Here is a 26,092-nt window from a genome sequence, read left to right as displayed (position 1 = left end):
TGTTTTTATGGCTCCTGATATACGTTGCTGTGTTTTCAGGTTTGTGCCAGCCAACAACTTGTGAACGTACAGGTTTCTTATAACCTCACCAGCACTGGGTATTAGCAGTTTAAACTTTATGCTAATTCAGTAGCTATACAACGATATCTTGTTTTTATTTCTACATCTGATTGTTCTCAAAGTAGGAGATTTTTCTCACGTGTTTGGTTGTTCTTCGTGAAGTCACTTTAGAGAACCCGAATGTTAGAATCAGCTGACAAGGAGCCATCCTGAGCCCCTTTCTGTGGCTCAAAGATGAGATGCTCCTTTGGTTCAAATGCAAGTTTGCATGTAACTTCTCAGTGAGTTCTGCCGCATTAAAATGGCAGAGAGAAGCCCAGTGAGGCCTTATCGCTCTGTGGCAGCAAAAAGGACTGGAAAGTAGGTCGAGGAATTAATCCTGCTGGTTCCAGTAATTAGAGCAGACAATGGGGTCGAAAGTTCAGGCTGAGCTGGGGAATGCAGCCGGAGTGTCTCTCACCAGGCTGGGGCACATTGGTCCCCCCCCCACCCCCCCAGCCTTCGGCACTGCCCCTGGACCAGGCCTCCCCATCATCCCCAAGTGTGTTTTCTTTTCGCCCCCTCTTCTAGTTTAGAAAGCCGTTTTTGGCTTTTCCTCCCCTGAGACCTCAGATGGTCCCAGAGGCAGAAAAATGATCCCAGGGAGGACCCTCCTGCTTCCAAAGGAACCTCTCCCCCCACCGCCAAGGTTATTTTCCTCCTCCAGCTGCAGCAACTGGAAAGAAGTATCGTTCTGCATCTCCGATCGAGTGCAAAACCAACGTGACGTGCTCCCTTAATTCTCCACGCAGGTCGGCATGTAAGCCTTTAGCACATTCGGTGCATTAAAATGACGAGCAGAGGCTGATAAGGTAGGACTCTGGTAGAAAGATCTAGAAGCGTGAGGTCAGTGTTGAAGTGAATGTAGAGTCCTGCTAACCCTTTCTAACCAGGTGGTTTACATAGAGCGTCGATGGCCATCTCAACAGGCCCCGGGAGCCAGACAGATAATGTGACAGAGTGAAGGAGGCTGCTGGACGCATGACAATAGGTGGTGGTGAGGACTGTGGTGAAACAAAAAAACGTACATTCTTGCCCCAGAGCATTTGCAGGCCAGTCTTTAAAAATCCTAGTTCCGGCCAAACAAAACAAGTTTGCAAGGCTGACGTTGGCTCCCTAGTCCGCCCAGCTTGTGAACTCCAGAAGAGTTGGCGGCTTCCTCCGTGTCTCCATTTCCCCGTCCTTCCTCGGCTCTGCTCTACACAGATAGGCTCACCCTGACCCCACGATGAAAAACACCAAAGCTTCCCCCACAGGATCAGCTTGGGGTGGACAGGTGACGCATGTCCACTTAATGATGCGAGGGTCTCTGCTGTGGGCGAACTTGAGAGCAGGTGGTCTAGTCTGAACACCCTGAGTTGTGAGGAACGGGGACCTCAGGTCCCCGGACAAGACAGGACGTATTGTAAAGACGGAGTTCTCTCAGAAACCAAGGACGGGGAATCCATGAAGAACAGAGAAGCCTACTGAGAAACGGAAAACCCCTGGGAAGTATTCCCAGGCTGGGACGGAGGCGGGTTCTCCGACATGGGACGTGAGTGCAGGCAGGTATCTTAAAGTGGGCCTATTTCATAGGACTTAGGAACAGATACATCATTCAGTTGAATAAGCTTGAGATCTTAGCCCGAGTGCCCAATGAGTGCCTAGCAGGAGTATAACCTACTGCTGAGAACCACGCATACACCCCCCTCCATCTGTTTCCCCAAACTGCGTGTAGAATTCAACTTTCCACTAAGGCCTCAGAAACGAGTTGATAGAGGCTCATTAATTAAGCTTAACGAGCTGTGTGTGGCCACCAATTAGGAGATGTGTGGAGGGATTTCTCCTTCCCGGATGCTGAATTGGAGCCCCACAGAACAAGTTTGGGTAGTGACATGGGAAGAGAGCCCACCTTGTCTGATGCCTACTCCTGTGATTTCAGAGGGGTTCAGGCTGGTGTTTGGGGATCAGAGCTAGAATGGGCAAACGTCCCAAATAGCTATGAGTGGGGGAAAACCACAGATAACCGCAAGCTGGGTCCTTCGAGAGGCGTGTGGTCAGGGATGGTGAATTTGAGGTGGGCCAGCACATCCACGGACACGAGCACTCTCATGGACAGGACGTGAGTCCAAGCGGAAGGACTGGAAACGGGGAGAATGGAAACAGAGTGGGGACAAAGAACGAGGATGTTCCGGCCATGCCAGCCTTCTTTCAGGGTCTTAAAAATGTCAAGAACTTGGGACTCCTGGGCGGCTCAGTCAGTTAAGTGTCCGACTCTGGATTTCGGCTCAGGCCATAATCTCATGGTTCGTGATTCAAGCCCTGCGTCGGGCTCTATGCTGACAGTGCGGAGCCTGCTTGGGATTCTCTTTCTCTCTTTCCCTCTGTCCCTCCGCCACTCGCTCGTACGTGCACGTACTCTCTCTCTCTCTCTCTCTCTCAAAAGAAATAAGCGTTTAAAAAAATGCCAAGTGCTTTTCTACTTCATATCTTTGGCCACGTGGTTTCCTGACCTAGAACAGTCTACACCTGATTCTTTGCATGGCTGAATATTTTGCAGGCTTTAGGCCTCAGCTTTCTTTTGTCGTCTCCTTAGTAATGCCTTCAACAGTCAGTGTCCATTCATTTTGTCTGCCTGACATCCATACCAATTTTGGGGGCGATGGCATCATTTTCAGTGGATTTGTCAGCTTTGCTGCAGTAACAAACAATCCCAAGTGTAGTGGTTTCCAACAACAAACGTCTATTTCACGTTTATTACATTTCAGCTGCCACAGCTCTGCTCCACGTACTTCTGAGGCTGGGACACAGACTGAAGGGGCAGCCCCCGTTTGGGACAAGTTGCCTTTATGGCTCATGGAAAACAGCAGGTGACAGAACTGAATTGAGCAATCTCTCTTAAAGCTTTCAGTTCGGATCTGGCATGTGAATATGACTCATATCTGCTGACACCCCATTGGCCCAAACCAGTCACATGTCCAAGTCTGTCAGGGACGGGGAACTATATAGCACTTCTGGGAAGCACAGCAATTTCTTTATGTGACACATTTAAGACACTCCACTCCTTCCTGCTCCCTAGATCCCCAGAATCTCCCTGGTTCCTGTCTTCCCTGAACCTCATCCAGTCTTTTCCACCTGCCATCGTTCCAACCAACTTCCAGCATCATTCTCTGTTGCTTGCACCCACAGAACCCTGACCACTGTGTTTAAACAGGGCCTCCCCTGCTATTCTCCACCTCAATACCTTGTTTGGTTTTTTAAGCACCCAGATTTATGTAATTGCTTTGCTGTTTGCTTGCGTGATGTCTTTTTCTGATACCAGACTGTAAGCTTAATGCAGACAGGAGACGTGGCAGCCGGATTACCACTGCGTGCGCCAGAACTAAAATATGTCTGACATGTTTTAGAGTCTTAGTGAATATTCATTAAGTATATGGAGGAGGTCTTTGGCATTTGGAGGTCAGGACTGGAATTTTAATGTTATTTATGGATACTTGTTGTCTAAAGTGTGTTGTGCGGATAAGTCATTATGGTTTAAATGTGCAGAGTCTGGGTTGACGTAAGGGCAGCGGGAAAGGTCAGGGCTATTGACATGTGTGTGAGTTGGGGGTCAGCTAAAGCACCCCAGAGAGGGGATTTCTGAATTTCCAGATCTTGGAACAGTGGCTCTCCAATTTGTTCCGACCTTGGGCTCGCTTAGGCAAGGCCAAAGCCTCTTCCTGCCTCCGGAGCCCCGGTTTCCCGTCTGATTTGTGCAGTAGGAGTTTTACAGTGTTGGCAAACGTGGAGCAGGAGCCAGACTTCCAAGAGGAGCACGGCGCTGAGTTCTTGGTAAACCCTAGTAACATCCTAATTTTAGTTATGACTAGTGAGTCGTAGTAACTCACTTAGTAGTTTCCTAGAAAGTGGCACTTAGTCATGCATAAAGCTGGAAATCGATGAATGGATGTGTTACTTGCTCGTAAGAACCAGAGGAAGAGTGGCCTTTGGGTGGGAACCGCGGGCCCACTCCGTGGGCTGCAGGCCACGGACTGAGAGCCACTCCACTAAAACCTGCGGGTGGCAGAGGTCTGGGGGCGGGCGGGGGGGCGGGGTTGGGCTCCGGAGTCACAGTGAGGGCCCCCATATCCCAAGTACAGCCAGAATTGTCCATAGAATGAATAAACAATACCTCCCACACGTAGGCATATGACTAGATTTTTAGTGCAAGGGGAAAAAAATTCCATTAAAAGCAGGGAATAATTCATAGCGGCTCTTTGTTGTTATGCCTTTTCTCAAACAGGTTCGTGAGCAGGTTGCTGAGATTTGGGGAGGTTTTAAAGAGGGCATCGCGGTGCCAAACACTGGGATGGCTGGGGATGGTTGCTGCAGGGGAGAAGTGTGGGGCTTGGTTTTGTGCCTCCCTCAGCTACGGAAGCCAAGGAGGGACAAATTCTTCCTCACCTTTCTGGACACTCACCACCTCCCACCTGACACTGCTTCCTGAGGCCGGCAATCACTTCCTCCTTCCCCAGGCGAGCCCGGAGCGTTGGGTTTGCATAAGCTAAACGCATGTATGGTGTAACCCCGTGGTAATAAGCTTTTAATATTATTCTTTAAAGTTACATTGAAAAAAAAAAAAAGTCATCAGGAGTCCCTTTCTGTCCACCTCTCAGCTCTGCCTTCTTTGGGTTGGCTTCCTTTGCAGGCAGGACCTCCCACAGATGGCCCCCAGCAGCTACCAGCTCACATTCTACGAGCTTAGCAATCCTACCAAGAAAAGAAAGCCTCTCTCCCCATGGTTTCAGCCAAAAAATAGCTGCCATTCATTGAGTGCTTCTTCGGAGCCAAGCCCACCTCCCGAGCACGTTCCAGGATTCTCTCATTTATTCCTCACAGTGCCTGTCTGATGTCGCTGCTATTATTATCCGACTTTAAAGAGAGGACACTGAGGTTACATAAACTAGCCCAAGGTCACCGGGCTACTAAATGCCAGAGCCGGAACTCATGTTCTCAATCACGGCACTCCGCTGCCTGCTGCTACCCCGGGCTTTCCTGCAGCGATTCTCCAGATCTCCGGGGTTGGGAAGGGCCCATAGTTGACAATGGTGACTCAGTATCAGCTCTGTTCCGTCCAGCTGCTTTAGGAGTATTATCTCATTTTTGTCCCCATTGCCCGGGTAAGGAAACCGAGGCTCAGAGAGGTTACTTCATTTTCCCATGCTCGCACAGAGAGAAAGTAAGAGAATTCAACATCGGAAACCAAACGTGCTGGATTGTAAAGTCCCTCCCTTAAGGGCCTTGGCACTTGGTGGTCCCTCTGCCTGGAATACCCTTCCCCTAGGGGCCTATGTGACTCAGCCCGCTCTTTCCTCCAACCTGTTCTCACGAGGCCATTCCTGAATAATCTGTTTAAAACTGCAACTTGCCTCCTCTATGTCTCCCTAAGCCCCTTTACCTGGCTCTGCTTTTTGTTCCAGAGCATTTAGAACCTTTTAACACACTAGGTAATTTTCTTATTATGACTTATTACTTCTTGCTTATCTCCCCCTGCTAGACAGTAACTGATGAAGGTGAGGGTCTGATACATCCCAATTTTCTAGAATAGGGCCACACATAGTAGGTGTTCAATAAACATTTGGTAAGTGAATGAATGATAGGAATATAGATGGCAGGTCAAGAAATCATCCCAAGGCCATGTCTTAAATTCCATATTGAGTCCACTCAGAGTAGACAGGAGCTTAGAGAGGGGCTAAGGGCATGTGAACCCAGAACATCAGATGGTCTGTAATAGGTGTAGAAGCCAGGAGGGGCTTGGTTTTGTGCCTCCTGCAGTGCTACAGAAGTCACCCAGGAACAAATCCAGCCCTCAGCTTTCCAGATGGCACTCGACACCTCCCACCTGGCCCTTTGCTTCTGGAAGATCATACTCCCGTCCTCATTACCAAGTGGAGGTCAGGCTGCCAAGAATGGGTTGGGAAGTTAGAAAACAGTGTGGAGGGACTGTGTCTTGTTCTGAGTTGGCTGTTGATTCTCCAAGCTTAACAGGAAATGAGGAAAAGCTTCCCAAAGCCCACGAGTGATGCCGGCCCTGGGACATGGGGCAAGTCCCCGCCTCAGTTTCCCCCTGTGCAAATGCGCAAATGAATGTTAGTCATGAAGCTCAGTATTTGGTTGGGGTTCTATGAGGACCAGAAATAGAAAGAGAGTCACCTGGATAGAGAAATAAGTTTTTGGAAGGTTGTGGGGTGGCTCTGGAATTAAAGGAGAGATGAGCCCCCAGGTCTTGGGAACAGGGTAGGCCAGAACAGACCTGCAGCTCTTGGCTACAGGGACTCAGGACAGACGACTGCCAGATGACTCGGCAGGCGTCCACCCTCTACCCTGACGAGTCCAGCTTCTAGACAAAATCTTTCACTGGTCTTGCTTGGGTGACACCCAAAGGCTGGGTCGGTGAAGATAGGTTCTTTGAGTTCCTATCATGTCCCAGGCTCTGTTTTAAGGCCCAAGGATGCAGCTGTAAACAAGACAGACAAGATCTCTCCTGAGTGACCCGGTGGCGGGGAAAAAAAAAGCGCACAAACAAGTAAGGGAATCTTAGGTCCTGACCAGTACTTTGAAGAAAATAAACTAGGGCAGATCAGGATCTTGGAAGGGGCAGCATTCGTGACGGCCTTGTAGGATTTCCCTGGCAGCGAGGGAAGGAGGAATACTCCAGGCATGAGGGGCAGTAGTGTGAACGCACACAGGACTAAGTGCAGGGCAAGTCCCGGGTGTGGAAATAAACCAAGGAGGAGTGTGGGTGTGGAAGCAGGGCAAGGATGTTGGGGTCACACCAGGTAGAGGCCCCAAGAACCGAGGAGTCTACACTTCACCTCTCAGTTCCGGTGGATCAAGCGGACGGTGTCAGCTCCCGTGCAGTAGACCCCTCTTTCCCGTTCCTTTGGGAACCTGCCTTTCTCCCGCTAGAGTAACATTTTAGAATTACAGTTCCCGTAGGAATTCCCGAAGGCATAGGGGTGACGCTACCAGGGGAAGGAGGAGGGGTGCTGAACAGAGTAGAAAAAGGTAGATCTCCTATAATCAGAGTCATTCTTCAGTCAACAGTGAATATGTATTGAGGACCTACTTACCAGGTGCCACACCTGTCCCTGACACGGAGCCATGGGGTCTTGGCTAGAATCGTCCCTCCGATGCTCCACTTCTCACTAGTGGACTCAGCTACTCTCTGCTTGGCTTCAATTGTGGCATTTTTTCAACTCCAGATTCCCAAACGAAGTCTGGTTCTCTCGTGTTTCGAGTCCAACTATATCAGAGGCCACGGCCTGGGTCCAATCAGGACCCATCCTGGGACACAAAACACCTCCCTGAATGGCCTGGGACACAATGGCTCCCTGAATCAGGGTGGTTTCCATACAGAGGGAGATTCGGTGGGAAGGGCTCCATGTTAACATAGCCACTTAGTCATAAGCAAGGATTATTACAGCAGGTCAGCCTTATAGTGTCCTTCACTGAAGCCAAAACATCACTCCTGACGTGTACCCAGTTATCTTAATGGTACTGGCTGGAGTCCTGTGCCAAGCTTGCAGATTCGGTCCCATGCGCTAGGGAAAAAAAGGTTATGAAGTCTCCTAATGCAGACAGTAACAATGATAGGGATGCAAATTATTACTGACAAATTTTTACCACTGCGTTTGCATTAAACCATTTAAATACTATTAAATGATTTATACTTTGAAAAGGTCCCCATTTTCCTTTGCAGGGTATGGGAGGCACAATCAGCTAATGACTCGTAATCTCTGAGGAAGAGGCATAATGACACAGAGCGGGGAAACAGACATGCATACGTTGCTGTGGTTTTGTACAACTGGGCCTGCCTTTCTGAAGAACAATTTGGCAATAGGTATTAAACATTAAAAACATACAATCCCTTTGGTCCGGCCCTTCTAGGAACTTACCCGAAGGACACGGTCAGAGACGTACGTGGAAATGTTCTCCCAAGGTGGTTCACAGCAACATTAATATAATACTGAAAAATTAGAAGCAACTTAAATGTCCAACATTCAGGGATTCGCTGAGTAAATTATGGCACAGCCAAAGGATAGATTCAGTGCAGTCCAAAAATATTGCATAGGAACATAGTAATTGACACGAGAAAATGTGGCATGTGAGAAAGCAAGTCATGAAACATTATGAACGATATGCCATTTTTGTAAGGTCAATTTTGGAAATCTTTGGCTCATAGGATAGAGTGGAGGGCTACAGAGCAAGGGCTTTGAGGTCAGACACAGGAGTTCAATTCCCAGCTTCAACACTTGTGCTATGAGCCTCAGCTTCCTCATCTGCGAAACGGAAACGGGGCCAGATAGTGCCTGGATAACACCTAAGGGAATGGCTCTCATTAGATAGACGTTTCTAATTAAAATGGTGGCTGAGGGGGTGTGTGGGAGTGTGTGTGCATGCGGGCACATTTGTGTGCTCACCTCGCGGTGCTTTCTGGATGCATTCAATTCTTTCTGAAATAGGCAGGTATTGCTTTTGTAATTAGGAACAAAGTCATTACCATAAAAAAGGAGAGGCAGAAGAGGAACCCTGAGAATATTATTCAACGTAAGAAATGTCATTGGGACAGAAGGAATGTCAACTGTGTGCTAATTTCCCATCTCTGTCTGCTCTCAGAGTCGTCTGTCTGTTTTGAATCATCCTGTGACATTTCTGTTCTTAAGGACTTCTTCCAAGAATTAAAAAAATAATAATAATAAAAAGGAAAGATAGAAAGAACCCCCCCCCCCGCAAACTTCAAGCCATGTGGGTGAGTGCAACTTGCAGAAAATATTTCCAAAATGTTGTAGCCAATACAGACCTTGTTTTAAACCTCAGACATCCTAAGCAAATATCTCGATGACGCTTGTCAACCATAGGAAGTTCCTCCGCTTGGTAACACCTTGCTTGTTGGAGATAATTTAGAGAGAAGGATTCAAGGACCTTCACTGGTTTTGCCTGCCCGGCGTTCACCCTTCTCTGATACCGACCTTCCTCCCCTCCCCCGCCGTAGCCAGGCCTCAGAATCTGCATATTTCTCTGGGAGAATGCCCTCCTCCCCTTGATCCTGGCGGTTGCAATGGGCCTGAGGGTAGGCAGTGACCAATTTTGACTTACAAGAGCAACACTGTTCTGGCCACTGGGATTGGCTCAAGGGTGAGCACGTGACCCAAGCTGGGCCAATCAGAGCCAAAGACTCTTAGCCCCGGGATTTTTACCTTTCCTATCGAGAAGCAGGTGCTTTCTTTCCAGTGGGATGCTGGGCTGGTAGAACGTACAGCTGAGACAGCCAGGAACAGCTTTCACGGCATTTAGGGGAAGCCTGCTTGAGAATGGAAGGGACACAAAAGAAGAAAAGCCAGGAAATGGACAAAGTCAGTTTCCTGCTGACATCCTTTAAACACAGGGACTCAGCCTTGCCTAATGCTAGCAAACATTCCTTTCTGCTTCAGCCAGTTTTCGTTGGTTTTCTGTTGCTTGCAACTGAAAAGGTCCTGAATGCTACCGGAGATCAGTCTGAAGTGGCAGATACATTCATTTCATTGTCAGTTCCTAAGAGTCTATAGTGTTTATAGTATTTCAGGTGCTAATGACTCATTCAGTGTTTCTTAAGTAGAGCTCCTCCAGGACTGGCTGCACAGAACACCTAAGAGCCCTTTGTAATTAGCTCATTAAAGGAACCCTGGCAAAGTGGTTGTCAACTTGCTTGAAAACAGTTGTCTTGAGTCGGCTAAGCCTTTCTCCCCTGCTACCTCGCACGCGCGCTTGGCCTTCGCAAAGCATTTTTCAGAGTTAGAACAAATCTAGGCCCGCATTCAAGCCCTGGTCCAATTAGTAGAATTCTCACTAAATATTGAAGTGAGTCTTTATTTGTAATTCGTTCACACTAACAGAAACAGCAACACAAACAAAACATTGCAAAGAGGTTGTGTTTTCTACAGAGAGCCACCAGCCGCCGTTCCGCGTTATAATGTACGCTGAAGATAACGGTGAGGCTATTTATATTTCTTTTTATCACCCTGTTTCCACTCTTTTTGGTATTTACCGAGCTGTAGATCGCCTCAAAATGTTGAGTTTCCCGGGTAGTTGTTCCTTTCCCCTTGTCAAAACGTTTGAAAGGACCGTCAACCATCTGAGGGGTTGATTCTCATCCAAACAAGTCTTTACTGGATTTGCAGGGGCTGCAGGACAGGGTCAGGTCTGAAAGAGATGGAAAGATGAGGGACTCTAGTCCAAGTCTCCTGGCGATCACTGCCTGGTTGGGGAGATAAGAATGTGGTTTAGTGTCGAGAGCCCAGTCTACCTCCATTTCTGGCCTCTCATTTCCTAGCTATGTCCTTGGGCAACTTATTGAAGCCCTCTGTACCTCAGTTCTTCATCTGTGCAACGGGAATAATAATGCTAGTATCTACCAAATAGTTACGTTAAGATGATTAAATGAGTTAGTCTATATGAACTGCATAGAACAATGCCTAACTTTCATAAAATAAGAAAGATAACTTTGACTTTTCTCTTTTGAGAAAAAAAGGCAGTTATCTTTCTTATTTTACGCCTTCATAGATCTCTTTCTTTCAACGGTTATTTATTTTTGAGAAAGAGAGAGACAGAGCACGAGTGGGGGAGGGGCAGAGAGAGAGGGAGACAGAATCCGAAGCAGGCCCCAGGCTCCAAGCTGTCAGCACAGAGCCTGACTTGGGGCTCGAACCCACAAGCCGCGAGATCATGACCTGAGCCGAAGTCAGGGCTCAACCAACTGAGCCACCCAGGTGCCCTGTATGTCCTCACAGATCTCTTGCATAAGGGCTGATGTTGATGATTTTCCAGCAATTCTCAAGTATATCTTGGGATCAAATATCAGCATGTTTGACGATAGCCACATGCATCCCTCAAAAAATCTCTTAGGAAATGGCCACACTGGTCATCCACAGACTATCTCTCAATACAGTATGTTCTGTCTAGCCCATTTATCCCACATTATTCTTTGGTTGAGAGCAGGATGAAGCAATTGCCTCAAATTTAGGGGCCAGGTTATGTGAGAAATGACGACCGTTAACCACTTGGAAAACATTTGTAAAGACTGGATTCCCTCTCAGGGCGAGAGAGGCCGATGACCCCAGAAATGGCAAGGGACGAGCACCCGCAGGCCCCACCCACACTCACCTGGGCAGGTGCATACACCATATGTGACTGAATCCATGTAAAGGTGTCGCCCGTCTCTTCCTATGAAGAAGGGGATCTCAAAAACCTATACCACCCACAGTTACTGGGAGAATGGAGATAAAGTGTGTATAGATGTTGGGATCCAGGGCGCGCTCGTGTATTATTCACTAACTCAACAAACGCAGTGTGGGGCCAGGGTCTGGTGACCGCGAGTAAGTCAGGCCCTGACCTCGGAAAGCACCCAGCCACGTGGGGAAACGCAGGAGCAAAAGTGTAATGGCGCTGTGAGGTGGCAAGTGTGATCGAGATGATTTTGTAGTACCCGCCAACACTCTGGTCTTTTTGTAGCTCCGAGTGAAATGATCTGTTCTGTCGTGAAGGTTAGTTAATGCGCGTTGGGGTAGCTTCTGTTTGGCCTTCTGGAAGAGAAACGCAATTTGGAGTATGTATACGTACACATCCTGTGTATCCATATCCTCGCTAGCCACGACGTTGGGAGAACTGGCCAGTAGAAACGGTCTTCTTTGGTTCAGGGGAGTCATTCTGAATAACTGCTCATGATCAAATTAGGTTTGTTCCCACTAGTAAACAGCCGCTAAGAGTTACCGAGTTTACACTGTGCATGTTTTCTATTGAAAAGCAATACAGCTTGGCGTCAAATAGGTCCCACCATTTACTGGCTGTGTAGTTGGTGGCAAGTTATTTCACTTGTGTGAGCCTCGGTGTCTCCCCTTGAAGTGGGGCAGAAATAGTACCCATCTCACAGCGTCAAGGGAAGGATGCAGTGAGATGGCCTGACTCCATGGGAAGTGTTCAAAAATGGCCGTTATTTGGCTCAGTTGGTTCAGCGCCCGACTTCGGCTCAGGTCACGATCCCACGGTTTGTGAGTTTGAGCCCCACATCGGGGTCTCTGCTGTCAGCACAGGGCCTACTTCAAATCCTCTGTCCTTCTCTCTCTCTCTGCCCCTCCCCCAGACTCTCTCTTTCAATCTCAAAAATAAATAAACATAAAAAAAAAAAAAAAAAAAAAGGAAAACAGTTATCATCGTTGGCTTCATAGGAAAAAAACCTAAGCATGAGAGAGAGCCTGTGCTGGTAAGATCTTTGTGACCTCTGCCGGGCTCCTCAGGAGGCCAGAGATGTTAAATTTAAGAGAGAGGTTACGTTCGTATGTAAAACACGGGAGGCAAAAATGGATGGAGTCGAATTACCTTTGAAAAATCTCTGCCCATGTAGTAGGGCATATACGGTATTGTGTATGGACCGCCCCCCCCCCCCCCCCCCCCCCCCGGGTTTGAGAACCACTGAGTCAGACCATAAGAGGGAATAAAAGGAAGGTTTGTCTCCAGCTGCCCGAGGACTCAAACCATTCTGTCTCCAAGGAAGAGGGTCTCCACGGAGGGCAGTTTCGCCCTGCCAGGGGACATTTGGCAATGTTTCCAGACATTTTTGGTTGTCATAACTAACATGGGCTATGGTATTGGCATCTAGTGGGTAGAGGCCACGGATGTTGCTAAACATTCTACAACACGGGACCGTCCTCAACAACAAAGAATTATCCAGCCTAAAATGCTGAGGTTGAGAAACCCTGCTGTCACCTAACTGTCAAATCCACACTTAGGACTGAGTGATGGGTAGAGTCTGCTATGATGTTTCTGTTTCTCGTGGGGGTTTAATGAGATGCCATATATAAGAGACCTTAGTACAGGGCCTGGCACACAGTAGGCACTTAATAAATAAATGTTTGCTGGCTTTAAAGTTAGATCTTGCTTGATGGGGCCCCATCACATACACTCTGTTTTTGAGATGTGGTGGAAAAGAGCTCTGCCACCTGCTTCCTGTCTTCCCAAGCTGGCACTTCCTCTTTCACCCGACTAATCAGTGATGGGGCTCCTGGAGGTATGTTCCACGACAGGAAGCCAGCACCAAATTCAGGTGTCACTCCACCAGATCACTATTACCTAAATTTTCTTATTTGGATTCAAAATTACTGACTTCTCAACTCTAGGTGGAGAGACTTCCCTTGCAACGGCGAGATTTACAAAAAGGAGCTCTCATGAACTCAAACTCCATTCCCCACTCCCCTCTGAACAAGCTGGATCTGAGATAGGATTCTGTGAGTCCATAGCAAAGGGGTGGGAAGGTGGTTGGCACTCACATGCTAGGAAACTCTCAAGGACCACAAAGGCAAGAAAATTACTTTTAAATGAAAGAAATATTTCCATTTCATTTCAACCCTTAATGTATCATATAACTCTAATATCATTCCCTGTCCAACTGAAATATTTGAATCCAAATAATTCTTAAGTCATTTGGACTCTATTCAAATGTGAATCCATCTCTTTAATCATCTCTGCCCTTATTTTTGAAATACAGACTAATATTGAAACTTAAGAGTCTATTTGTGGATTTTTTTTTAACTTTAAGATTTTTTTTTTTTTATGGTCACTGTTGCTTTCTTCCCCATCATTATGTATTCGTCAGTGTGTTGAAGATCCTAAACTTGTCTTTTTTTATTTTTCATTTCCCTTCATTTAAATATTGTGGACAGCAAGCAGACTGAATAATGATGAATATGATTAATATTCTGACTTAATAAGTCTTTTGAAAGAGACCTTTTTATTCCAAGGAGGAAGTGTTGTTCTAGCAGCATATGGTGTCACAGTGACAGAGTCGAATGGAGGGTAACCAGACGGAAGGAAATGGCATTTTCTGGCCATACTGATGCTGAGAGGGAGTCACTCATTTGGTATCCTATTCCAATAAGTCCAGTGAAGGAAGGAAAATTTCTCCCAAAAGTGTGTTTCTGTGTCATGTCTGTCTTGAGAGCTTTCTTGAATCGAAATGCTATCTTGGCGTATCCGTGTGAAACGGAGTGAGACGTGTTATGCTCAGATGTGCTGTGTCTTCTCCATGATGGTCTCCTTTTGCCTAGGACACTTGTGATAGAAGACAAGACCATACCAGGGTCCAGGGATAGCAGACACACAACAGGTCCACCACTCTCCATTCCCTTGCCTATGGCAGACATTACCAATCGATCATAGCACTCTTTTCCAAAGACCATGCATACAGCCACCACCCATTGATTGCAGAGTCAGCACACAAGATAAAAAAGATTTCCTGCCTCTGCTAGGGAAAGAAAGTTATGCTTAGAGGAGCTTTGGGATATCACCACCACTGTATCCTTTTCTAGAAACCTCTTCAGTGCTGCAAATCCTGTTTGCCCAAAGGTTAGAATAGAAGAGGGACACGTTGGTTTTGCTTTCTACATAGCAAACTATGCAGAAACAAGCAAACTGAATGAATTCTCCTTCTTTCTTAACCGACTGAGCCACCCAGGTGCCCCATTCTCCTTCTTTCTTGATAGAACCTGAGTCCATAGCTTTTAAGCAAGGTGCAGATTTATCTTTATTTTTTTTTTTTTACAATTTACCTCTTGAAACCATATAATATTATATGATCCCCCCCCAAAAAAAAACCCAAACCCTGAAACTACTGTTTTTCTTCAAATTCCTGGCATTATTACTACAGGGACTTTTTTTCCCCCTTTTTCTTTCAAATAACTCCTTGATGTGACTTTATCCATTAGGCCTCAATCTGAGATAGGGTTTTAGAAACAATCTAGAACCAAAAGTAATTCTACCATGTTATAATTTGCCCAGTCAGATGCAAAAAAAAAAAAAAAAAAAAAAAAAAGTATATGATTTTCAAGTACTTTCTACACTTAAGACTAAAAACAGCAGTTTTTTTTTTTTCTTTAAGCAAATGCAATTCTCTAGGTACTTACTGTAAGAGGATTTTAGTCATTGGAGACATTTAAAAAAAGATCTCAAGCGAGAATCTTTCTTCACATTTTTTTTTTCAAAAGGATATTTACTTTGGGAAAATGCTACATTTAGAAAAATTGTGCCCTTGGATGACAACTGGCCCACTAAGTTTTACTGTGTTGTGTTTTTTTTTTTTCGAGGGCGGGGGAGAGTGGGGCGGAGGAGGCTGGAGGCTGTGTGAAGGCAGTTCTAGTCACCCACCAGCCTAGCACAGTTTTGGAGTTCATTTTCATTCATCGACTTCCATTCATTCATTCATTCATTCCAAAAACATGCTGAGGGGCCGCCATGGACAGAACACTGTGGGACACAATGGGATTACAGCCACAAACAGAATACTTTCTTTGACTTCCTACCCTTGTCAACTGGGTACCACCAGAGAATGATGCCCTAATGTCCCAAGGCAGCAGTTCCCATCAGGCTGATGTTATCTGCGCCCCCCACCCCCCCGGGAACACTGGGCAATGTCTAGAGACATTTTTGGTCGTCACAACCAGGGGGACGGTGCTATTGGCACTGAGTGGGTAGGGGCCAGGGATGCTGCCAGGACAGCCCCTACCACAAAGCATTATCCAGCCCCAAGACGTCAAGGGCGCAGAGGTTGGGAAGCCTTGACCTAAGGCATCCAAGAAACGTAAGGAATTAGCTCCTAGTTACCGGTTCTGGTTAAGTACCTAAGTTCTCCTTAGGAGAACTAAGAAAATAGTAGCTCGACTTATTTGCCGTCCGGCTTTCTTCTCTCATGGAACCCTGGCTGAGAAAGGTTGGTACCATTGCTCTCAGGGTGCCGGCCGTGGACCAGCAGCATCAGCATCACCTGGGGGCTTGTTAGAAAGGCAGAGTCTCAGGGTGCCTGGGTGGCTCAGTCGGTTAAGCGTCCACTCTTAGTTTCTGCTCAGGTCATAATCTCACGGTTTGTGAGATCAAGCCCCACGTCGGGCTGTGTGCTGACAACGTGGAGTGTCTTGGGATTCTCTCTCCCCCTCTCCCTTTGCCCCTCCCCTATTCTCTCTCTCTCAAAAAAATAAATAAACTAAAAAAAAAAAAAAAACAGAAATAAATAAAGGAATGCAGAGTCTCAGGACTTAGACCCCAGATCAGCTGAATCAGCACCTGCACGTTAACACGATCTCAGGTGATTTGTGTGCACAGTAGTTTGGGGACTGCTATTCTAATCAGCTGTCAAGCAGGTTTCAGTGACTATGTCGCTAAGTGCTTCTGCTACGGACTGAATGTTTGTGTCTCCCTAAGTTCATATGCAGAGATTCTAACCCATCATGTGAGGACACTCGGAGGCGGGGCCTCCGGGAGGTGAGTAGGTCGTGAGTGTGGAGCCCTCATGAATGGGATCGGTGCCCTTGTAAAACCATCCCCTAGAAGCTCCCTCACCCCTTCTGCCGTGTGAGGACAAAGCGGTCTGTGAACCAGGAAGCCGGCCCTCACCAGACGCGGAATCTGCCTTGATCTTGGACTTCCCAGCCTCCAGAACTGTGAGAAATACATGTTTGCTGAACCACCCAGTCTGTGGTGTTTCTGCGACAGCAGCCTGGATGGACTAAGATAGCTAGGGAGGAACTCAGCCCGAGGGGTCAGGGAAGGCTTCCATGAAATTCCGGCCTGTAAATTGAGTGCTGGGCGAGAAGCAGGAATCAGCCGGGAGAAGACTGTTCCTGGCCGGGGGAACAGCACGAGCAGAGGCTCAGAAGCAGGAGGGAACTTGGTCAACTGGAGGGTCTGGAGGAACACGTTTCACGTCGAGAACCCCGGGAGCGAAGGGTAAGAGGGGGTGAGGGTGGAGAGGTGAGCAGGGCAGGGGGGACTCTGTCGTAGGAGCAAGTGCGAGTGGTCTTCTGGGTGTGATCCCCAGGCCCTCGGCTGGGGTGGCACCGGTGGGCAGGCCATCCGGGACCACGGGGCAGGATGTGGCCGATCCCTCAGCCCTGCGACATGGATCTTCTAGACAGCGGAGCCACCTGGTCAGAAGAGGGTCTGAATCCCATGAATGATAACTGTCCCCCGCCGTGGCCCAAGTCTGCCACGGGACACAGCGAGAGCCGTGCTGCTGGTGACAAGGTGCCCCCCGACCCCTCTGACTTAAGGCTCCGGAGCCATCGTGTCGATATATTTTTGTACAGATTTTGTAGTTTATTACACATTCTGGCAACGTTTAGATGCGATTTCAATGAGCCAGAATGTAGTACTGTAAACCTAAATCTGGATGTCCCTTCAAGCTGTTAGAATCTGGCAGGAGAACCGCTCCCAATTACAAGCAGTTTCCAACCTCACTGTTCCCGTCCTGAAAGCACTGAAAACAAAATCCATTTTTAATGAGGGACTACTAAACACTCTGCATTCTATTAATGTCCCCTTTGGGCTTCCAAGCCGCAGTATACGTTACACGAAAGAAATGACCGCCACTGATGGCCAGGGCACGGGGCATCCTGGGGGCTTGGCTGGCGGTGCAAACATGGCGACCGAATGAACGGGAATTCAGTCTTTTCTGTCCTCATCCGCCTTGATTCCTGTCAGCGTGTGGAGAGCCTATCAGGCTGGGTGGGGAATCGGGATCAAGAGAAGTCCTCGCATCACACAGACATATACGTTTGGCAGCCTGTCTCCTCATCCCGAGCATATTACTAATCTTACAAGCCATCCCTTATCCACTCGGCAACTGGCAAACGTGAACTTGGCCAGCGTCAAAGCCGAATGATGAGATCCAAGTCAGGAGAAGTGGGAGAAAGAGAGAAAGTACAAAGATGAGCCAGACGGCTTTCCAACCTGTAAGAACATGCTGTATTTACCAGGCTGGGTACGCAATCCAAACTCCGTTCCCGTTGTCGGTTTTCCGCTCCGGGCCTGGGTTATGTTTGGTGCAAACAGGTCAGCTCTCCCCCCACCACCCCCCCCCCCCCCCCCCCGCCGACTTCCATCCGATGATTGGCGTAGTGTTTAGAGACGATGAGGGATGATCTTGTGTTCTGGAGGAAGTTGGCAAGAAAGTTTAATTCTATAAAAAGAAACGCGCGGTCAGGATACGGTTTCCTATTCTGAGTCAAGGCAGAGAAGAGAGTCAGAAATTCCAACCCAGAGGGTCAGGACGGGCTCCAGGACCTCTTGAATCACATCTGAAACATGTTCCCCATGCTCCTCTCTCCTCCCTGTTCTTACAACTGGCCAACTAGGATTACACAACTTGCACTAACTCTGTTCCACATGTGGCTGTTTCTTATTAGGAGCCTGGACCTTATTTTTTCCTGTGCGTGCCATCCCGCCTGATTCAGGTGAATAATTCCGTTTCTTAACAGGGGGATTCTGTTCACACTCTGGACTGGACTGAAAGAAACAAAAAACAAAAAACGCACTTAAACTTTTTCTTAAAGGGAGAGCCTTTATGTGTGTTTTAACCCTGTGATCTTCCTTTCTCTGTTCGGACTCTTCTCGAGCCTGTTCTGAAGGGCCCTCCTCAACAGGAACCGACGGAAAAGCAAATATCTGAGTCAATTAGTGGAAAGTCTTTGGTCACCCAATACGCCACAACTGTTTCTAGAGGGTTTTGTTTTCTCCCCCACCGGACCGGTGCGTGTTCTTTTTGAACTCGCTTCGCCAGATGTTTTGGTAGTGCAGAAACCTGGTTTTGCGGCCTTCCAAGTGGATTAGGATCCCACTCACGGCACGTTGCCTCGGCTTCTCCCACCAAGCACTTAATGGTTCTTGAGAATAACGCAAAGGTGAGTTCCGTTTTCTTTAGGCCGTGGGACCACGGGATCCAGGTGTTGGGCATTTTCTGGCCTTCGAGGCCTTAGACGGTTTCTAGGGAAACCCCAGATTCAGGAGCGTGAGTAGATTTCCCCCACCGCTCCCTTTCTCCGCCACTTTTCTTTTTCTGGCCGCGGATCAGAAGCTGTAAAACTACACACACACACACACCCCCCCCCCCCCCCCGCCCGCCCCAAACCCCTGTGTAGGGCAGAAAGGCAGGAGTGGCACCCTCGTGATTCAACCACATCTGGAGGAAAACGGTTCGGCCATCCCCCTCCGGTGTTCGCAGCGCCGGCCCCCACCCCGAGCCGAGGGGGAAACAGGACTCCTTCATCGGCCTCCCATCTCCCTCCGCCTCGTGCCCTGTTTTGCTTCGAACAAGCCTGAGCACGCCATGCCACCTCGCCAGGCCTTGCCAAGATCCACGAATGGCACAGAGCACACATTAAACAGACGGAACGCAACATACATGTAAAGAAATAAGAGCTCTGCCAGGAAAGTTGGCAGCCGCTCTGGAATGCTTTACACAGCGTGTGTGTGGGTAGAGCGAGCCCAGAGTCGGCTAGGGTGCCTCATTCTCAAGAGCTGTTTCTTTTACAGCCGTGACCTGTTTTGCCAGTCAAAATAAATACAGTGTTAAATGCCCCCTTTTACTGGCTCCTGATACCTTGGCAGTGCAGTTTGAAATATGACCTGTGCTCGTTGGAAAAATGTCCTTTTAACTGAGTGGAGAGGATGTGCCCCTTCTAGGCGGTAAGTAGGGGGGTCATGGATGGTGGAGCCTTCTGAACACAGACACGCTCAAGGAGTGCGAGCAGAACCGCCATGGAGTGGATACTGCCCGTTGGGAAGCCACTGCCTCCAGAAGTTTCGTCACAGACGAAGGGACTCCTTGGGAGCACAGGGCTGCCCGTCGGGGCTCTCTTATCACCTTGGCTTCACGGTGAAGCAGCAGGCCAGGACGTCTGGCTCTTCCACGGGGCACCTTGAGACAGGCCGTTCACTCAGAAGGAAAAGAACAGTGGTAAGGGCCACAGGTTTAACCCACTCGGGTTTAACCCACATCTAGCTTTGTGGGTCCCCCACGGCCACAGGCCATTCTGCAACCACATCGGCATCCTGCCCCGGGTGTGAGAAGCTAGATAGATTGGCGGGGGCACATCATGGCCACCTTTTTCTGTATACCGGGCACATCAGACGTGTCCTCCGAATCATCCCGTTATCTCACGGGGTAGGAATATTACTACTCCTGCTTTATGACCAAGGAACTGAAGTTCAGCGAGACTGAGTCACTCATCCAGGACTACACAGTATGAAAAGGGAAGCTGGACTCGGAACCCAGGCTTGTCTGCTCTTAACGATCAGGCTGTAAGAGCCCGGTGCTGGCTTCTCCCAAAGAGCGTAATCATCTCCGTCTTCAGATCTGCCCAGCAGAGGCAAGTGGTTCCATTCTCCACTGGAGATGCCACAGGACGCGTTACTTTTCTGGGGTGGCTGCGGCACATTACCCCCAACTGAGCGGCTTAAAACGAGAGAAATTTATTCCCACACAATTCCGGAGGCCAAAAGTGTGAAAGCAAGGGGTGGGCTGGGCTGGGCTTGCCTCCAAAGGCCCTAGAGGAGGATCCTTCCTTGTCCCTTCCAGCTTCCCTGGCTTGATGGCCGTATCCCTCCCGGCTCTGCCTGTCTTCACATGACCTTCTTTACTCTGTGTCCTCTCCCCTTCTCTGGTCTTCCAAGGACACCTGTTTTGGACTTGGGGCCCAATGTAATCTGCGACGATCTCATCCCAAGACGCTTAATTACCTCTGCAAAGATCCTTTTCCTAATAAGGTCACATTCATGGGTTCCAGTGGTTTGATCCTGAATCTTTCCGGCGGTGGGGAGGTGGCGGGGGGCGGGGGGGGGGACGAGGGGTGTGTGTTCGTGTGTGCATTTTTCGGCCCACCACTTAAGGAGAAGATAAATCAATTTATCCAATAAGGGTCTTTACGATCTTGCAATCCTGCAGGATTTATTACAAAACTTTTAAATAGTTTTGCCATCCCGTGTCTTCTCTGTAAAACGAGTACAGGGGCACCTGGCTGGCTAAGGCAGTAGAGCACGTGACTCTTAATCTCAGGGTCCTGAGTTCAAGCCCCACATTAGGTGCGGAGGCTACTTAAAAAATAAATAAAATAAAATTAAGAAAACAGTGAGTATAACAACCAACATCTAATAAACTCTCGCCAAACTTCTCGCACTTGGTGTCCTTTCGTCCTTACGGATACTCTGCAGCACAGACACAGTTCTTTCCTTGCTAGGTGGGGAAGGACAATAAAACTATGGGAGGTTAAGAGATCTCCTGCATCTCCAAGATCTCACAGCCAGGAGCCAGTAAGGGTTGGACTGGAACGCCAATCTGTCTGAGTCTGGAGTCTGAGTTCTTAGGTGGGATGCAAAACTGCTTTTTCTGGGAAGTTTAGGACTTGGTTGCGAGGCCGTGGTTTGGAAGGAGGTGGAGGGTATGGGGCGACGGGACAGTGTATACCCCATTTAGCCAAGAACTATTCTTGGGCAGAACAGCCAGAAAGGCTGAAAAACAGGAACTTGTGATCGGGAAGGCAATCAACAATCTGGTTTCTCTGTAAGATGGAGGCCCCCTGTCTTTCCCCTCTCATGGCTGAAGCTGGAGTCTTCCTTGAAGAGAAACAGGAAGTTGGAGGCAAATGAGAAAAATGCCCATTTTTTACTGTTCTCCGGATTCCGGTTCGGTAACATCTGTCCATAGTTGTATTCTTATGGCAGGGAAATGTTCACTTTTGTCGAGCAATCTGTCTGACCCAGGAGACTGGGGAGACCCAGGAAGGCAAAATCTGCGCTGCTGGTGTGGGGAGGGCTGTGAATGGCAGGCAACTTCTCTTCCTGTTCTCTGGTGGCTGCATCTACTGATTCAGGCTCCGAGGTGAACAGGGTCCGATTTCCCTTTCAGTCAGAGCTGCCGATGGCTAGTTGCTGCAGGCCGCATCTCATTTGGGTTTCTCAATAATCCCGCGAGGCCAGATCAATAAAGACCTCATCTGACGCTCAGGGAGGTCAAGTCCCTCACCAGAATGTGCCAAGTGGCGAGTAGTAGGGTCTCTCCAGGTTGCCTGAGGCCAGAGTCTGAGATGTTAGCTACTCCACTACTTTCCCTCCAAACCCGTGTACCAAGAATCCCCAGTGCCTCGATGAAAGGAAACATAGGTGAGGTAACGAGGAAGGGCACCCGTTCATTTATCCATCCATACGTGTGTGTCTTTGTGCACACCACATGCCAAGAAAGCCAAGAAAATCCCTTCGTGCACATGTGTGCATTGGTTCTGTGTGGTAAATGCTACTGTAGAGATACGGAAGGAGAGGGCAAGAGAGAGAAGAGAGGGGTCAGGCAGGCTTCCTGGTGGAGAAGACCCTCGAGCTGAGGTCTGAAGGAGGAGGAGGAAGGTGTCGGCCAGAGAAGGAAGGGCTGGTCTGAATTTTAGGCGGTGGGTCGATGTTCAATGGGCATGACTCGCAGGGTTAAGCCAGGTAGAATATGTGATTATCTCCATATTGGTGGGTAAGTAGCCAGTGCCTGGAGCCCACCAAGGGTCCACCTGCCTGACCCTCTCTTCCCCATGATGCGGATATGAAAGAGTTAAGGTAGAGTGGGAAGCCCCAGGACTCAGCTTCCTTTCTGCTGTTCAGTCCTTTCCAGTTGGTGCTGCTGCCATACTGGCTGTTATTTTTTGATTTGCATCCCTAGGCCAGGGAACAGTTGGATTAAGAAGGCACAGAGGTGGGACCTGCCAGTACTCAGCATAGCTGGAGAATAGGGAGCCACAGAGGTGCTGGAGGTGAAGCTGGAAAACGAAGAACAGACCCTTGGGGAAGGACCCTGGATGACATGTGACCAAAAGAGACTTTATCTTGAGGGTAATATGGAGTCACTGGTGTGCCTTTAGGCATAGTTTTTCATTGATGGGTAATCATACGCAGGGTAACACATTCTTCTGGAGTCTACAGTTTGATGAGTTTTGGGGGTAAATGTTTACCCCCATGGGACCACCACCCCTACATCCATAGACAACATACCTGTTCCTCCAGAAGGTTCCCTCTGTCCCATCCACAGGAGGATTTTAGGCACGGGAGTTACATAGTTACACGTTGCATCTTTCGATCTTGGATTTAGAACAGTCTTTTGCTCATTTCTCGAGCCCTCTTTGTGTGCTGCACACTGTTGTAGCTGTAGAGAAGAGGGGTGGGGGACATTTGGGTGGAGGAAGGCAAAAGACAATCAGAGCTGGCTTTGCGGGCATTCGACCTATACGGTCACCAGGGCTCTATGTTTGGTTGAATGTCCTGCTGTCGCCATCTTGAAATTCTTAATTCTTTCCGAACGAGGGAATCCCGTGTTTTTATTTCGCACCAGGCCCCCTAAATAATAATAAAGGGAATTAACAGCGAGCCAAGAGAGAGGATATGGCAGGGGTGGGGCGTGTGTGTGTGGGGTCTGACAGTCTTACAAAGAAGACCCTCTTGGGAGGAGCGAGGAAAGAAACCAGGCAGGTAAAGAGTGAGTGTCGCAGAAAGATCTGATCCCCCAAAGTTCTCTTTCGAGGGCTAAGTGCACCGTGGTGGAGACATTTCATATCGGCTGTTGTTCCTGTAACTCTACCCACAGCACCAGTAAATGTATATGGGCTCAATTAATTACCATGACTAACACATCTGACAAGCCAAATATTAGCTCGAGAGAACTGAGCACACTTACAAGTATTAAGTACAGATACAAATAATTAACAATAAGCTCACTGGCATTATTATCTTCTAATTAACCGTAAAAAAAAAAAAAAAAAAAAAAAAAAAGAATCACACCTTCATCCAGAGCAAAAATGGAAACAAAAGGATAGTGCCTTGGTCCCTGTTTCTCCCTGCTGGGGCCAGATGTCCGAAGGGAAGGGTTTGGCATCATTACCAGAGGTGGGAGGAGCGACACTGGCCTCCCCCCTGGAAAAATCCCTCTCTATCAGCCTCAGAAACAACCTCTTGTCTCGTCTCCAGAATTTGGAGCGAAGAGAAGGTGAGTTGAAAGGAATCCATTGTCTCTTGGTGATTGGTTCTTCTTCCTGAGAGGCGTTCTAGGTTGAGTGGTTCAGTCAAAGACCCCAAAATAAACACCTGGGCTGCAACGATACCTCCGGTGAACATTTCCAAAGCCAGGGAATCTAGAAACAAACGTTTCCCTGACTGATGTTGCTTTCCAGACACTCTAAGAAGCTTTTGCAGTTATCTGGAACACTTGGCCCTAAAATCTCTATTTTGGTCTAAAGGATGTGGCTTTGCCGCTTTGGGCTTCCCAGTCCTCCGGAAGGTGCGGACTTCCTTGTCTACATTGTATTAAAGCCTCGTTACCTTTGGTGGCCTTAAACCTCACTGCAGATCACACAGGAAGCTGAACAGCTTCCCTCTTGTTCACTTTCTTTTTAGCTCCTGATCGGTCCCTGCAGGGGAACACGCTATACCTTGATAATAATCGTGGCTACCATTATTCTGTGCTAACTACACGCGGGCTCGGTGATAACAGCTTTTACCGCATCATCTTATTTAACGCTCCCAATAGGAAATTGTGTCGGCTTGTACCTTCAGAAGGCATTTAGACCCTGACCATCTCTCACCACCTCCACGCAAGCACCCCGGCCCAAGGCCCCAACTTATCTCACGTGGATTACTGCAAGATGCTCCCAACTCGTCTCCCTGCTGCTGCCCTTGTCTGTCTGTGGTCTATTTTCAACACAGCAGATTGAACGATGCTTTTGAAATATAAAGTCAGCTCAGGTGAAAAACCGACCAGGGCTCCTTATCGCTCTCAGGGGAAAATCTAGAGTCTTCACCGTGGTCCACAAAATCAGCCCCTCTGTTCTCCCTCACATGCACTCTGGTCTAGGCACACCAGTCTCCTTGCCTTCATGTGAGCATGGCAGGGCACCTGCCCCAGGACCTTTGAACTACCTCTTCCTCCCAGCTAGCCACATGACTTCTCTTTCCTCCTTCAAGTCTTGGTTCAGATGTCATCTTTTTAGTGGGGCTTATGCTGATCGCATCACTTAAAATGCGGGCCTGCCAGGGTGCCCGGGTGGCTCAGTCGGTGAAGCATCTGACTCCTGATTTCAGCTCAGGTCATGATCTCATGGTTCGTGAATTTGAGCCCCACATCAGGCTTTGCGCTGACAGCACGTGGAGCCTGCTTGGAATTCTCTCTCTCCTGTCTCTCTGCCCCAACCCCCCACACACGTGCCCTTTCTCTCTCTCTCTCTCTCTCTCTCTCTCTCAAAAATAAATAAACTTAAAATAATTTAAAAATAAAATAAAATGCAGGCCTTCCCTGATCCTTCTTATTCTATATTTTCTGCATAAAACTTACCACTCTCTCACTACCTTATTATTACTTATTGTTTATTTTCTGTCTCTCTCCACAGGCTGGGATTCTTGTCTATTTTTGTCAGTGCTAATAAATTTATGTGTTGCACAGCAGGTGTATAATACATGTTGGTTGGGGTGCCTGGGTGGCTCAGTTGGTTAAGCGGCCAACTTTGGCTCAGGTCATGATCTTGCAATTCGTGAGTTCGAGCCCCGCGTCAGGCGCTGTGCTGACAGCTCAGAGCCTGGAGCCTGCTTCGGATTAATGTTGGTAGAATGCATAAGTGATCTATGAAGTATGTCCTATAATCAGTCCCATATTGCAGAGGGAGAAACTGAGGGTCTTAGAAGAGTTAAGTGATTTTCCCAAGATAAGTGAATTAATGGCAGAGTTGGGACTTTAGCCTAAGTCCTACTGGCCAGACTCAGAAAACATTATTCAGAAATTCAGGGGAAGTTTTCCCCACTCATTTCCTGGCCTCTATGATCAGAAACTAGCGTTCTGGGGTTTGAAAAGCAAATCTTGATGAGGATACACAAATAATTACCATATGGCCCCACAATTCCACTCCTATATATATACCCAAGAGGAGTGAAAATTGATGTTCAAAGAAACATGTGTACAGGAATCCTCATGGTAGCATTATTCATAATACCTAAAGGATTAAACATCCAAAATGTCCATCAACTGATGAGTGGATAAACAAATTGTGGCATGTCTTTACAATGGAACATTCTTCAGCCATGAAGAGGAACAAAGCATTGCAGCATGGATGAACCTTGAACACACGATGCTAAGTGAAAGAAACAGGTCGCAACAGGCCAT

Source organism: Panthera tigris, chromosome D3, assembly GCF_018350195.1.
Source record: "Panthera tigris isolate Pti1 chromosome D3, P.tigris_Pti1_mat1.1, whole genome shotgun sequence".
Lineage (NCBI taxonomy): Eukaryota > Metazoa > Chordata > Mammalia > Carnivora > Felidae > Panthera > Panthera tigris.
The sequence above is the reverse complement of the archived record's forward strand: the minus strand, read 5'-3'. Positions refer to the sequence as shown.